General features: G+C 43.8%; 1 protein-coding gene across 5 annotated transcripts in view; it reads left to right on the forward strand.

Annotated features, from left to right (window-relative positions):
* Positions 1 to 13,856, forward strand: part of PAK1 (p21 (RAC1) activated kinase 1) — a 206,048-nt gene that overhangs the window by 77,147 nt on the left and 115,045 nt on the right. Inside the window, exon 1 of one of the 5 annotated variants that reach the window (XM_027848172.1) lies at positions 8,545 to 8,771. The exons of the other annotated variants lie outside the window; for them this stretch is intronic. The gene's annotated coding sequence lies outside the window, so the exon portion shown is untranslated. Of the gene's footprint in view, positions 1 to 8,544; positions 8,772 to 13,856 lie in introns of those variants that run through there. 5 annotated transcript variants of the gene reach the window in all.

The raw sequence follows: 13,856 nt of genomic DNA on the forward strand, positions 1-13,856 counted from the left end.
CAGTTTCAGTTATGGAAGATTATAAGATAATAGATTTATAGAGTTAAAAGGAATGTTTAGTAGCCATTTAATCTAATCCCCTCACATTATTTTATTTTTTAATTAAAAATGTTATTGAATTAACAAAAATTGATTTTTTTTCCCTTCCACACAACTCCTCGCCGTTGAAAAAAAGAAAAGAACAACAACCACGAACTCTTATGACATATGTATTATCAAACAAAACAAATTCCCTCTTGGTCATGTCCAACAAGTATGTCTCATTCCGTACCTGAAGATCATCACTTCTCTGTCAGGAAATGAGTGGTGTGCTTCATCCTTGGCCCACTGGAATTATAGTTGGTCATTGCCTTGATTATGGCTTTCAAAGTTGTTTGTTTTTACAGTGTTGTATAAAATGTTCTCCTGGTTCTGCTCACTTCACCTCTGCATTAGTTCATACAAATCTCCGCATGTTTCACTGAAAATATCCCTTTAATTATTTCTTATGGCACAATAGTATTCCATTATATTCAGATACCATAATTTGTTCAGCCATTCCCTAATTGAATTTCCATTTCTTTACTGCTACAAAAAAGAATTACTATAACTTATTTTGTACATATGAATCCTTTTCACCTTTCTATGATCTTTTTGGGGTATTGGCCTAGTAATGATTTTGTTGGTTCAAAGAGTGGGCACAGTTTAATGTCTTTTTTGGGCATGAATCCAAATAGCTTTCCAGAATGACTGGACCAGTTCACAGTTCCACCAATAGTGCATTAATGTGCTTGTTTTCCCAAACCCTTCTGGCATATGCCATTTTCCTTTTTTGTCAACTTTGCCAATTTGATGGATGTGAGGTAGAACCTCAGAGTTGCTTTAATTTGCAGTTCTTTAATTATTAGCAATTTGGTGCATTTTTTCCCCCATAGGGCCATCGATAGCTTAGATTTCTTCCTCCAAAAACTTCCTATTCTTATTCTTTGACCATATATTAATTGGTGAAAAGCTGTTGTTCTTATAAAATGGAATCAGTTCCTTTTATATCTTGGAAAAGAGATATTTCATTTTGTCAGAAACTTGCTGCAAAGATTTTTTTTCTCAGTTGTTTACTTTCTAATTTTAGCTGCATTGGTCTTATTTGTGCAAAGACTTCTTAATTTTATGTAATCAAAACTTTGCATTTTATCTTCTGCGATCTTCTCTATCCCTTATTTGGCCATGAACTCCTCCCCATCCAATGATCTGAAAAGTAATTTCTTTCTTGCTCCTCTAATTTATGTATAATGTCATCCTTTTTGTTTAAGTCATGTACCCATTCGGATCTTATGCTGTTACATGGTATGATATGTTGACCTAGGCCTAGTTTCTGCCAGACTGCCTTCTAATATTCTTAGAAGTTTTTATTGAATAGTGACTTTCTTACCCCAGAAACTGAAGTCTTTGGATTTTTCAAACATTAAGTATTATGTTCATTTGCTCCTGTATGCTACGTTCCTAATTTGTCCCACTGATCAATCTATTTCTTAGCCAGTATCAAATAGTTTTGATGATTGCTACTTGTCAGTATAGTTTGAGATCTGATACTGATAGGCCTCCTTCCTTTCCCCTTTTTTTCATTATTTTCCTGGAAATTCTTGACCTTTTGCTCTTCCAGATGAATTGGCATTTTTTTTTAACTCTATAGAGTAATCCTGTGATAGTTTAATTGGTATGTCATTGAACAAGTACATTAATTTATATAGCATTTAAATTTGTTGATATTGTCTTGGCCTACTCATGAGCAATTAATATTTCTCTCAATTATTTAGGTCTGTCTTTATGTAAAGAATAATTGTATTCATATAATACGTGTGTGTGTCTTAGTGGGTAGACCTCTAAGTATTTTATTTATACTGTAGTTATTTTAAATACAATCCCCTTATTTTTTAGATAAGGAACTGAGGCCAGGAGAGGTTGTGACTTGCCCAGGGTCACACAGTACCTGAGACAGGATTTGAATCAAGACCTTTCAAACTCTAAGCTCACCACTCTTCCCACTATGATGACGCCATAGAAATAGTGAAACCAGAAATAGGGGTGAGCTTAGGGAGACAGATAATGAGCTTGAATTTAGACATGTTGAGTTTGAGCTGCTCATGAGACTGGAAATCCAGATAAAGATAATTGGATCATGGGTTTAGTAATTGCAGATACCTTAAAGATCATATAATCCAGTTTCCTTATTTTATAGATGTTAAGTGACTTGTCCAAAGTCACACATCCAGTAAGAAGCTGGAACTTGAACACAAGCCCTCTGACTCCCAAGTCCAGTTTATTTTGCTATACCGTCCAACTCCTAAAGTGTCTTGTAGGCAACTGGTAATGTAAGTGTGGAGCTCATAAGGTAGATCAGGGATGGGGAAGGGTTTTTGGAGTCATTTGTGTAGAGATAGTAATTGATGCCAGCTAGATGAAGTTGTTGTTTGGTCATTTCAGTTGTGTCCAACTCTTCGTGATCCCATTTGGGGTTTTCTTGGCAGAGATATTGGGGTGGCTTGCCATTTCCTTCTCCAGCTCATTTACAGGTAAGGAAACTAATTTAAGTGACATGCCTAGGGTTACACAGCTAGCAAATGCTTGAGACCAGATTTGAACTCGGGAAGATGAGTCTTCCTGCCTCCAGGCCTGGAACTCTATTCACTGTGCCACCTAGCTGCTCCAGATGGAGTAGTAGGACATAAAGAGGACTCCCCCCTACCGCTTGCCACCCCCTGAATTCATTCATAGGGTCACAGTATCCTAGATCTATAGTTGGAAAGACACCTTGGAGGACCTCTATTTCTACTCCCTCATTTTACAGATGAGGAAACTGAGGCCCAGGGATAACTAATGGTAAGTTAATCATCTAAGTTAACACTGATAATAAGCATCAGAAATGGGATCTGAACCCATGTGCTCTGACCCTAGAGCCAGAGCTATTTCTGCTGTACCTGCTCCAAATGGGGGGACCCGACCATGCTTATGGCAGATGGCGAGGAGACAGTACAATGATGAAAGATAAAGGAGGTCTGCCTCTAAGACCTGGTGGCTTTTGAGGTTGACAACCTAAAACAGAAGTGTACTGTATGAACTTGTTAATTCTTCTTCTTTGCTCTACAACTAACTATTAGCTATTCTGTCCACCATTGTTAGCCATGCATTGGATGGAGACATAGATGACATGTCTCTCTGATTTGGGGACAACATGAAACCGAGAGGAGACTTAACTTGATTCTGTTGGGTGAGAGAATCAAGATTTAAATAGATATGAACTGGTGGGTAGGATGGCGCAGGAGAAATTCAGAGGACCTGGGTTTGAATCTGGCCTCTGCTGTTTATTAGCTGTATGACCGTGGCAAGCATTTTTACCTATGCTCCTCCTCAGCTTTCTGATTGAAATAATGAAAACACCCCTGCCTGTCTCATTGTGTTTTTGTGAGCATCACAGGATCATAGGCTTTAAGCTGGGAAGGACTTCTCCAGAGGCCATTCATTTCCACTCCCCCTTTTATAGATGAAGAAAGTGAATCAGAGGTTAAGTTGCTTAAGTTGCTGGGCAACATGGTAGTTAAGTGGCAAGGCCAGGATTTGAACCCTAGTCCTCTCCATTCCAAATCCAGGGTACTGTGCCATTTTGATCCAAGGAGGGGAGTGTGTATCGATGTCAGTAGAAGTGTCGACTGTGATGATGAAGATGAAATTTAGCGGGGATGAATATAAAGTCCAGTAAGAATCTACTTTGGGACTACAGGTTCAATTTTAGACATGTGATGTGCCAGTCTTAAAAAAAAAAAACAACGAAGCAAAATCCAACAATATGTGATTGCTTTCCTGGAACTGTGATATTTGCATGAGCTCTTCCTCCACTGATAACAGATTGTTAATCACCAGCACACATAAATACCTTCCTGTCTTGCACGATTCTGGTCTCTCTTTTTCCGTGATTAGAGGATTCACCCACTCAACATGGTGAAGGCTTTCTTTGGCTCTGTTGAGTATCTCAGAATTATGTGCTAATGTACCACTTGGATGGTACCATTGGAAATACTTCTCAGACTGGCCCACTTCCTGGCAGACCCAATATATCTTCCATAATTTTTTATTCTATGGTTTGTTTTTTGCTTTCAGGTATTCTGTTTTAAGGGAAGATGATCTAGTTATTTTTGGTAACATAATGTAGCCTGATCATTTCTGGCTAAGGATGTAGAGGCTCATTACCAGACATCTGGCCATCCCAAAATGAGTTCTCTTTTGGAGACGACCCATGAAATTGATAGACTACATTAACAGAAGCATCATATCCAAAGCAAAGGGAATACATGCCATCTTCTTCTGCCTTGGTTTTCACCACATGTAGAGTAGTAGAAGAAGTAGTAGAGTGGAAAGACCAGCCTCAGACACTTATCAGCTGTGTGACCCTGGGCAAGTCACTTAACCTCTGTTTGCCTCAGTTTCTTTATCTGTATAATGGGGATAATAATAATAGCACCTACCTCCTAGGGTTGTTATGACGATCAAATGAGACAATAATTGTAAAGCACTTAGCACAGTGCCTGACACATAGTAAGCACTATATAATAATGTTAGCTGTTATTTATTATTGTTATTATTGTCATTATGCCAAAATGATAGAGGAGGTAAACCTATCTCCTGAGCCCTCAATCCTGCTTTTAATGGTGTAGGGGCTATATTAAAATGGACACTTACGAACTAGATTATATCCAGAGGAGAGTGACCAGGATGGAAAGTGGCCTGGAAGTGAGTACATCATAAGTTGAAAGTTCTGAAGGAACTGGAGAAGCCCTGGCAGGTACGTGGTTGCTATCTCCCTTTGGAGAGCTGTCACAGGAAAGAAGGCTTAAACATGCTCTGTCTAGTCCCAGAAAGCAGGATTGGGGCAGGTGATGGAAGATTGAGGGAGGCAGCCCTACCTGAACATGCATCCATCCCCTCTGTCAGTTCGCCAACAAGCAGTCGTCCAACCTACGCTTGAACCGGTGAGGCAGCTAGGGGGCAGATAGACAAAGAGTGTTCAAATTCAACCTCAGAGACTCATGGGGATCTCACTGTAGGTGCAGATGTCCTTATGGAGGATCACCCACAGCTGGGATGGCCATCGAATTTCCCTTAGTAGGCCTCCCTATAAAGTTACAATAAGTGGCCACCTCTTTGTGACATTTGATTTGCAGAGAGAAAATTCTCTCCTTCCCACCAATATAAATGATATTTGATAAATCACGTTACCTCCATGGTGGTTTCATGTACAAAAATCAGGATAATGATATTAGCACTAACTGCTTTTTAGAGCAGTTGGAAGTGAGGGAAGCACTTTGAAGGGTTATAATACTATGGAAATGTAAGTGTTTTATTATCAGGATGTCACAGTACCTGAAATTCCATCTGAGGACATGCTTTCTTGGTTAATCCTTCCCGTGGAACCTCTTTTAAAATGCACATGCTGTTGGGGGCTGGGAGGCTTCAACCCATCAATCCGCACTAGCTCACATGCTAAAATGTTCCTGATTTCAGATATGGGAGGGTGGGGCTGTGTGTGTGTGTGTGTGTGTGTGTGTGTGTGTGTGTGTGTGAAGGGCATAGAAATGGGTGGTGGAAGCAAGGTTCAGATATGAAATGAGATTAGCTATACCACCAAGGGTAGTCTCAAAGAGGGTGAAGGGATCTGTGTGGCTTGAGGGGAAGGAATGGGATTTATAGGCTGATACAGCTCAAGCTGTAATAGCACCCACCTCCATCCTTCCTGCCACTGGAGGCAAAGCCAGTTGGCCCTGTGTCCCTAAACTGGGAATTCTTTAATCCATGAACTGATTTTTTTAAAAAAAAATTTGATAACTATATTTTGATATAATTGATTTCCTTTGAAATCGTACATATTGTATGCATTTAAAAACATTCTGATAGGGGTCTGTAGGTTTCACCACACTGCCAGAGGTGTTAAGAACCCCTGCCCTAAACCCATCTTTCCTCCAAATCTCCATCTTTCTGTGTCCTCTCATTCAAGTTTCAAGTTCTTGGAGTCATCCCTGACATTTCAGGATCCTTGGGCCCTTCCTTCTCCAGCTCTCTATCCAGGCAGCTGCCAGATCCTACCTCCAAGACCTCCTTATCATCCTTTCCTTTCTCCCTGTTTTCATGGCCGCTCCTCTTCTTCAGGCCCTTAGCACCTCTCGCTGTTGCCCTACTGTATGGGAACTCTTGCACTGGAGAGACTGACAAAAGTCTTCTAATTGGTCTCCTTGCTTCTACTCTGTCCAATCTACCTTCCACACAGCTGCCAAATTAATCTTCCTAAGGCCCAGCCAGGTCTCTTTTCTGCTCAGAAATCTCAGTGGCTCTGTACTGCTTCTACCTGAGATGTAATACAAAGGCCTCCTCCCCCTATCCCCAGATTTAAGGCTTTCCAGAGTCTGGCTCACACCTATTTTTCAGTTTAGTTGAATTCAGCTAAACATTTACTGAGAATCTACTAAGTACAGTAATAATGGCTTAAATGCATACAGTACTTTAAAACTTGCCAGGCAGGCTTGATTCTCACAACAAGATATTAGGGATACAAAATCAAAATGAAATAATCCTTCTGGTCAAAGACCTTGGAGTCTGCTTGGGAATGCAATATATACACATGTAAGTATAGTAAAAGGAAAATTGAGGAGGAAGGAATGACCAAGGTGGATCAGGGAAGGCGTCATGGAGGAGATGGTACCCGAGTTGTTTTGAAGGAAGACAAGGTTTCTGAGAGTTGGGGATGAGAAGGAAGGGCATTCCAGGTATGGGGAACAACTTATGAATATACTGGGTGGAAGCTGCAGTATCAAGGGGGGAAAACAGTGATTGGTCCATTTTGGCTGAAATATAGTTCTTCAAGGGGAATAATGTGAAAGAAGGCTGAAAAGGTAGGTGAAATCCAGATCATGGAAGGCCTACAATCCCAGGTTAAGGAGCTTATGATTTTTTTTCCCCTGAAGGCAGCAGTGAATCCCAGAAGTTTTTTGAACTAGGGGTTCCTTGGGGAAATTATTTTGGCAGATGTTTATGGTGGACAGGTTGGAGGCAGGGAGACCGTTTTGGAAGCTGTTCAATGGTGCAGGCTATAGGTAATAACAATCTGGCTTGTATTTCAGTACCTGACATCCCATCTCCATTTTTGGCATAGACCAGCCCGCTCTGCCTTTTAGTTTCCTTCCTTAAGAAACCATAGCCTCTTTCAGGGCTCAACTCAGGTGCCCCCTTCTATTCAGAGCCTTTCCTGAGTTCTTCCTCCTCCTCCTCTCCCCTCCCCCTCCCCCTTCCCTTGTTAGTACTCTTTCCTTCCTCAAATTATCTTGCATTGACTTGTCACATTATACGCCATACACAGTGCATCCTCTTCCCCATCCTCCACCTCTGGTAGAAAATATCTAACCTCCTTGAGGGTAGTGATTGTTGAGTTATTTTTGTATTTTTGTAATCTCAGTGCCTATCAATAAATATTTGTTGCAATGAATTTTTTGGTCACCTCCCCTAAGAACTGAAAGTATCAATCACTAGGGAGGATCCAGTTCAAATTCTTGAGTTTATATTTGAGGAAACCGAACCTCACCCAAAGTGCGGTGACTCGCAGGTCACCCAGTGGCAGAATTAGGATTTGAATCTTTGACAGTAAAAATACACTCCTCTTTTCATCACTGCATTGAATTCTTTTTCCCCTTACCCCAACTCACACACTCTCTCTCTCTCTCTTCCTCTCCCCCCCCACCCCCTTGGAAGGATCCTGGGACCAAGGGAAGTGATTGATTTCATACATTCGTTTGTTCGCTCAACATCTCTCAAGCATGCTGTGTTTAGCATTGTGCTGGGGGTTGGGGCATGGGGGGAGGTGTTAATGTCGAAATGAATAACTTTAGGTGCTTTTAGAATCTCGGAATGTTAGTGCTTTGAAGGGACCTTAAAACATAAACGGAATGCCAGAATCTGAAGGGACCTCAGTGGCTCTGTAGTCCAATCCCCTTATTTTACCGGGGAGGACCCTGAGATCCAGAAAGAGGAAGAGATTAAGAGATGGTTTCTACCTCTCCTTGCCTTTGCTGGGGGTGGGGAGGTGGGTGCGTTTTTCAGTGGGTTCCTAGGAACATCTAGTTTTATTCCTGGGGTGGGCAGAAAGTTGATGATTAATTGATGTCCCAGGGCGGTTCTTCCATGTTTTCTGTGATGCTGGGCGAGACCTGAGCACGCCCCTTGGGGGCAGCTTTTGCGTGGAGATGAAAATTTTATCCAGCTGAATCCTCTGTCCATTCTGGCTTGGGGATGGAATAAGGGAGAGGCGGGGAGGAGAAACTGCTTCCCCCAGCTCGTTGGCTGGAGAAAGGAGGAGGCTCCAGTTGGGTCTGTGGTTTACTCTTCCCTCCGCCCCTTCTGCTTCACCCCCTCCCCCCTCCCACCTTTGCCAACCACGACTCGGCTCCTCCTGTTGGGCGCTGTAACCCTACCCCGCCGCGGGACTGGAGCAGGGCGGGCAGCGCATCAGCTCTGGCAAACGGAGCCCTGTCCAGGCCAGGCTAGGCGAGGGAGTCAGCTGGCCGGGCTGGCTGGCTCCGCGTGCGCCGACTGCGGCAGAGGGAGACCTGCGGGCCGGCACCCCTACCTAGCATTGCCTAGTGCTCCAGCTCCAGGCTGGGGCGCGAGCCTCCGTTTCTGCTGCACGGTACGAGCCTGGCTGGGCCAGGCCAAGGAAAGGGACGGGACATGCTGGGGCAGGCTCCTCGCTGCGCCAGGTAATTCCCACTGCGGGCAGCCCTCGGGGGCCGGGGGGGGAGGGGAGAGGGCTGGTACCGCTGCGGGGAACCTCCTAGAGCTAGGTGCACTCAGGCACCTAGGGGCTGCCACCGCCCTTAGACCCCAGAGGTTTAGCCTGGCCGTCTTTGTAGGATGGGAGAAACCGTCAGGCTTTGGAGAATCTCCTGGTTGCTGGGGTTGGTGCGCTGTCCCTCTGGGAGGGACTGGTTGGCCACTTCTCCCTTCCCCGCCGCTCCTTGGTATCCTGGGGGTCTTGCGAAATGGGACCCCAGATTCAGGTTTGAGGCCCCTTTATTAAGAGTCCCCGGGGAATGGAGGGGACTGATAACTGACCCCACATTGGCGGACTCCTTAGGGTTCTCGACTCTGATAGATCAGTTAGCGTGGTAAGCTCTTGGATGGGACCGATTAAAACCTGGCCTGGAGTGGGGTCTGTCCTGAGCCCCGCACAGGTGCTCGTTGCAGTACCAGGGTGCACAGGTTCAGGAGCGGGGAGAAGGAACACCCTGGGAAAGGCAAGGGGAAACCGTGCTTTTGGGGAACTGCTCTTCTGGCCGAGCTGTTTGCACAAACCACTTCCTTCTCTGGGAGCTGGGGGCCCCTGCGTCCCTGGAAGGGCCCAGATCAGGCTTTTTCCCCTTTCAGATTGACTGACCATTGATTCTGTGAGAGCTAAGAGTTTCCTTAGGGGGTGGGAGTGAGATCAGAGCTTGGGGTGGGGTTAGTTTCCACCCTCTCTTATTAAGTGTCCAGCCAAAGAGGAAGAACAATGGATTTTGAGTCTAAGGACCTCTCTTCTAACATTACTTTTGCGCTTATTATCTATCTGACCTTGTTCAAGTTATTTCTCTCTGAATTTGTTTTACCCAGGTAGGATGTGGAGATTGGGTTAAATGATCTCAAAGGTCACTTTCAACTCTAAAATCAGACTTCCTAGGGCTCCAGTCCCCCAGCAGGCAGTGATGGATGTGGGAATAGGACCCAGGTGTCCTATCCTTTAGATAGATTAAATGCCTTTCCATGGAGCCAGGCTTGGAGATGGCAATCCTCCAGCATGTCCAAGACTCAGTGACTTCATGGGGAGGGAAAGGTTAAGAATGCTGATGTTTATTTTACTGGGGTGGGGTGGGGAAGAAGAAGATGGTGGTGCTGGTGAGGTGCTTGTGAACTGGTCTTCTTTGGCTCTGAGCTAATGACAGGTTTTATAGCTTCATTAATTCATTTATTGAACTAAAGTTTCCCTAGAGAGTAAGTCCTTTCCCTTCTCTGGGCTTGTTATCTCATCTGTATAATGGGGTTGAGACTTCTTAGTCTTTTCTTGTGTCCTGCTCTCCTTTAGTCATCTTGCCAAGCCCATGGATCCCTTCTCAGGAACGTATTTTTAAATGCATAAAACAAAATATGTAGGATCAAATAGGAAACCAATTATATTGAAATACAGTTATTAAATATATATGTATGTATGTATATTTAAAACTGCCAAGGTCTTGGTCCCTGGGTTAAGAAACCCCTCAGAGCAGTTGATCCATAAGCACTCTCCCAGCTGGAGAAGTGTTTGTTCCAGCACTAACATTCTAAGATCTCTTCTAACTTGTTGGGGGATGGGGAAGGAGAAGGGGAAGGTTCTAGGTGAGCTTGCTGGTAAAGCAGCTGTGTTCTGCTTGGGAAAGAGACCCAGTACCTCTTGTTTCTTGCCCTCAGGGAGCTTACTAGCTGAAAGGGCTGCCTAGTGAGAACTACTGGGCTAGGTGTGAGGATAGACAACAAAAGGCCCTGAGGAGAGGAGGAAAAGACTTGGGACATTTCTAAAATTCTTTCCTTCCTCTTTTGTTATCCTGGTGAAGAAATATGGAAGCTTTGATTCTTTTCCCATGGTGACTATAGACCTTCACTGGCCTCCTCCCCCTTCCTTCTACTTCCATTGTCCAGTTTCTCTTTCATTTCAATCTGACCTCTTCATTTTCTTCATTCCTCCTTTCCTTTTTTCTTTTTACTCTTTCCTATCTCTTCCTTTTTCTCTCCTCCATCCATCTCTCCCACCCCCATTTTCTCTCTTCTTTTTTTACCTTTCCCTCTCCTCTCATCCTCTTTTCCTTTTGTCACTCATCTTCTCTACCTCTCTTCCTCCTTGCCTTTTCTCTTTCCATCCCTCTAATCTTATCTCTTCCCTTACCATTCCTTCTCCCCCCTTTACCTCTTCTCTCTCCTCTCTTCTGCATACTCCTTATTCTCAGTCCTTTCATTCTCCTCCATTTTCTCCTTCTTACTCATTCCCCCTTTCACCCTCTCTTTGCCTGCCTCCTTCCACTTCCTTCTCCTCTCGCCATTCTTTCTCCTATTTTCCCCCCTTGCCCTCCCTCTCTATTAGCCACACCCATTTCTAGTAACTGCTGAACTTTAGAAGCCACTCTAAATGACTAGTTCCTCTTGAAATTTCTGCTTATAGGCCCCCCTCTTAACCAGAAACTTTCTCTTTATAGAGACCTTTGGGATTGTGTCTGGGGAGTCTTGTGCCTACCCAGCCTCTCGGCACTGCCCCTCCCCCCCATCCCAGTTTGCCTTCTAATTGCCCTTTCTTCCTCACTGAACACTTACTACTTTTCACCTCACCATAGTGTAGTGAAAGAACACTGCGTTTGGAGTCAAAGGACATGGGTTCAAATCTCTGCTCTGCATTTTTTTTTCCCGCAAAAGAACCCTATTCATTATTTTTTTAAAAAATCAAACTTTACTCTTTTTCAGTTATCAAGCATTTATTTTTTTCTCCCCAGCTCCTTACCCACTGGAAAAAAAAAGAAAAAGAAAACCCTTAGAATAAATTTGCATAGCTAAAGTAAAGCAACCTGCTCTGTCTACTTTTTATGATGTGTGACCTTATCGGCAAATTTCTTCTTTATAGCCTCACTACAAAAAGAGGTGGTTGGGACTATATGGTATTTGAGTAGCTTTCACTTCTGACTTTCTCTATTGTAAGGCCCCTTCTGGCTCTAAATCCTATAATTCCTAGACTTGCTCCTGTTTTGAGAGAAATAGCAGAGAGGTGAGTGAGTAAAAGGGTACAGGAAATGAGTGGCAGGAAGCCAGTGAGCAATCTCTGAATCTATAGTGAGCCTTTAGGGGCTGGCTGGTTCAGACAGAGGCCCAGGTTCCAAGTTCTAAGTTCCCCAAGGACTTGCAGTCCCAAAGGTTGCTCATGGGAGGCTTGCCGCTGGTGATCTGGGGCAGGATTATGTGGCATCTAGCTATGGGGAAGGAGTGCCCAGAAGCCTGTAGGAACCTTGGAAGGTTGTTCTCAATGGCAAGGTGGTGGGTGGCCTGTTTCTCCTTGGACCAGGTAGACTAATACCTGCAATCTCTCTATTGCTCTCATCTTTCTCACCCCCTTCCCATCTCCCAACCCACAAGGAAGTGATATTGGAGTGGGAGGCCTGTGTTCCATTTTTGGTTCAGTCACAATGTAGTGTGTGAGAAAGATGTGTGAGCTAGAGTGGATACTGAGAGGCCAACCTGACATTGGGCAAATCACTCTGGGCCTCGTTCATTTCAACAAACGTTGTTACTATTGTTAACAATAATCATAACAATAATAAATCTGGTCCCATTTACCTGGAAGGCTTATTGTGAAGACCAAATGAGATAATATATTTGAGGGATCTTTGTTTTTTATGAAATTTTATTTTTTTCAGTTAACAAAAATCCTCCTCTCCCTCTCCCACTCTGCATTGAGAAAGAAAGCAGAACAAAAGCATTATTGCAAACGTGTATAGATAAGCAAAACAAATTCCCTTTTTGGCCATGTCCAAAAAAATAAGTCTCAGCTTGTACCATTGCATCCATTACCTCTGTCAGGGAGTGTGTAGCACACCAAATTGTGAGTCCTCTGGAATCATTGTGTTCATTGATCAGAGTGTCTGAGTCTTTTGTCTTTATATTGGTGTTACTGTATAAATTGTTCTCCTGGTTCTGTTTACTTCCCTTTGCTTGAGTTGAGGGCTCTTCACATTTTTCTGTCCTTTGGCTCCCTGGCATCTCTCCCTCATCTGATTTCGTGGTAGTTTATACTTAGGGTATCCTAGTACCAAGAACTGAAAGGGACCACCCTCTTATTTTACAGATGAGGAAATTGAGGCTGCTACTCACCCAGTGGTTAGAATCCTTAATCACTGTACCCCCTACATGGCCTTGTTGGGGACACCTTCAGGGTTGAGGTGTTTAATAAATGTTTGTTGAATTGGATAGATGATTTGACTGCTGATGGATTTTTTTTTTAAAGGAAGATCAAACTAAGAGCTCAGGAGTGGGAGGGTCATCTGAGCACTCAGGCCAAGCCCCCTTTCCAGTTGAGTCATTTGACTTTAGGAGACTTTTCTATTCCTCTGGTACTAGCAGCTGTGGAGTGAGCCTGGGAAAGTTTGGCTCTGGGGGTACTCAGTGCCCATGGGCCTCAGGCCAGAGCCTCAACCATTGCTGAATTTAGCTGGGATTGAGTCTAAAAAGGGACCCTTATCTGGGGTGAGTAGGTTGGAAAGAAGTCTGTGGTGGGAGTTGGGAGAAGCACTCCTTGTATTTTCTATGTTCTAAGGCCCCCTCCCAGCTCTGAGAGTTTGTGTTCTAAGGTACCTTCTAGCTCTGACAATCTGTGTTCTAAGGCCCCTCCCAGCTCTGAGAGTTTGTGTTCTAAGGTACCTTCTAGCTCTGACATTCTGTGTTTTAAGGCCCCTCCCAGCTCTGACACTCTTATGTTCTAAGGTGTCTTCTAGTTCTGACAGTTCATGTTCTAAGGCCCCTTCTAGTTCTGACATTCTTCAATCTAAGATCCCTCTCAGATCTGACATTCTCTATTCTAAGGCTCCTCCCAGCTCTGACAGTCTGTGTTCTAGGGCCCCTTCTAGATCTGATATTCTATGTTCTAAGGTACCTTCTAATTCTGACACTCTTGTGTTCTAAGGACCCTTCTAGATCTGACATTCTTGTGTTCCAAGGTATCTTCTGGTTCTGACAATCTGTGTTCTAAGGCCCCTCCCAACTCTGACATTCTGTATTCTAAGGCCCCTCCCAGCTCT

Source organism: Vombatus ursinus, unplaced genomic scaffold, assembly GCF_900497805.2.
Source record: "Vombatus ursinus unplaced genomic scaffold, bare-nosed wombat genome assembly UNPS02005659.1, whole genome shotgun sequence".
NCBI lineage: Eukaryota > Metazoa > Chordata > Mammalia > Diprotodontia > Vombatidae > Vombatus > Vombatus ursinus.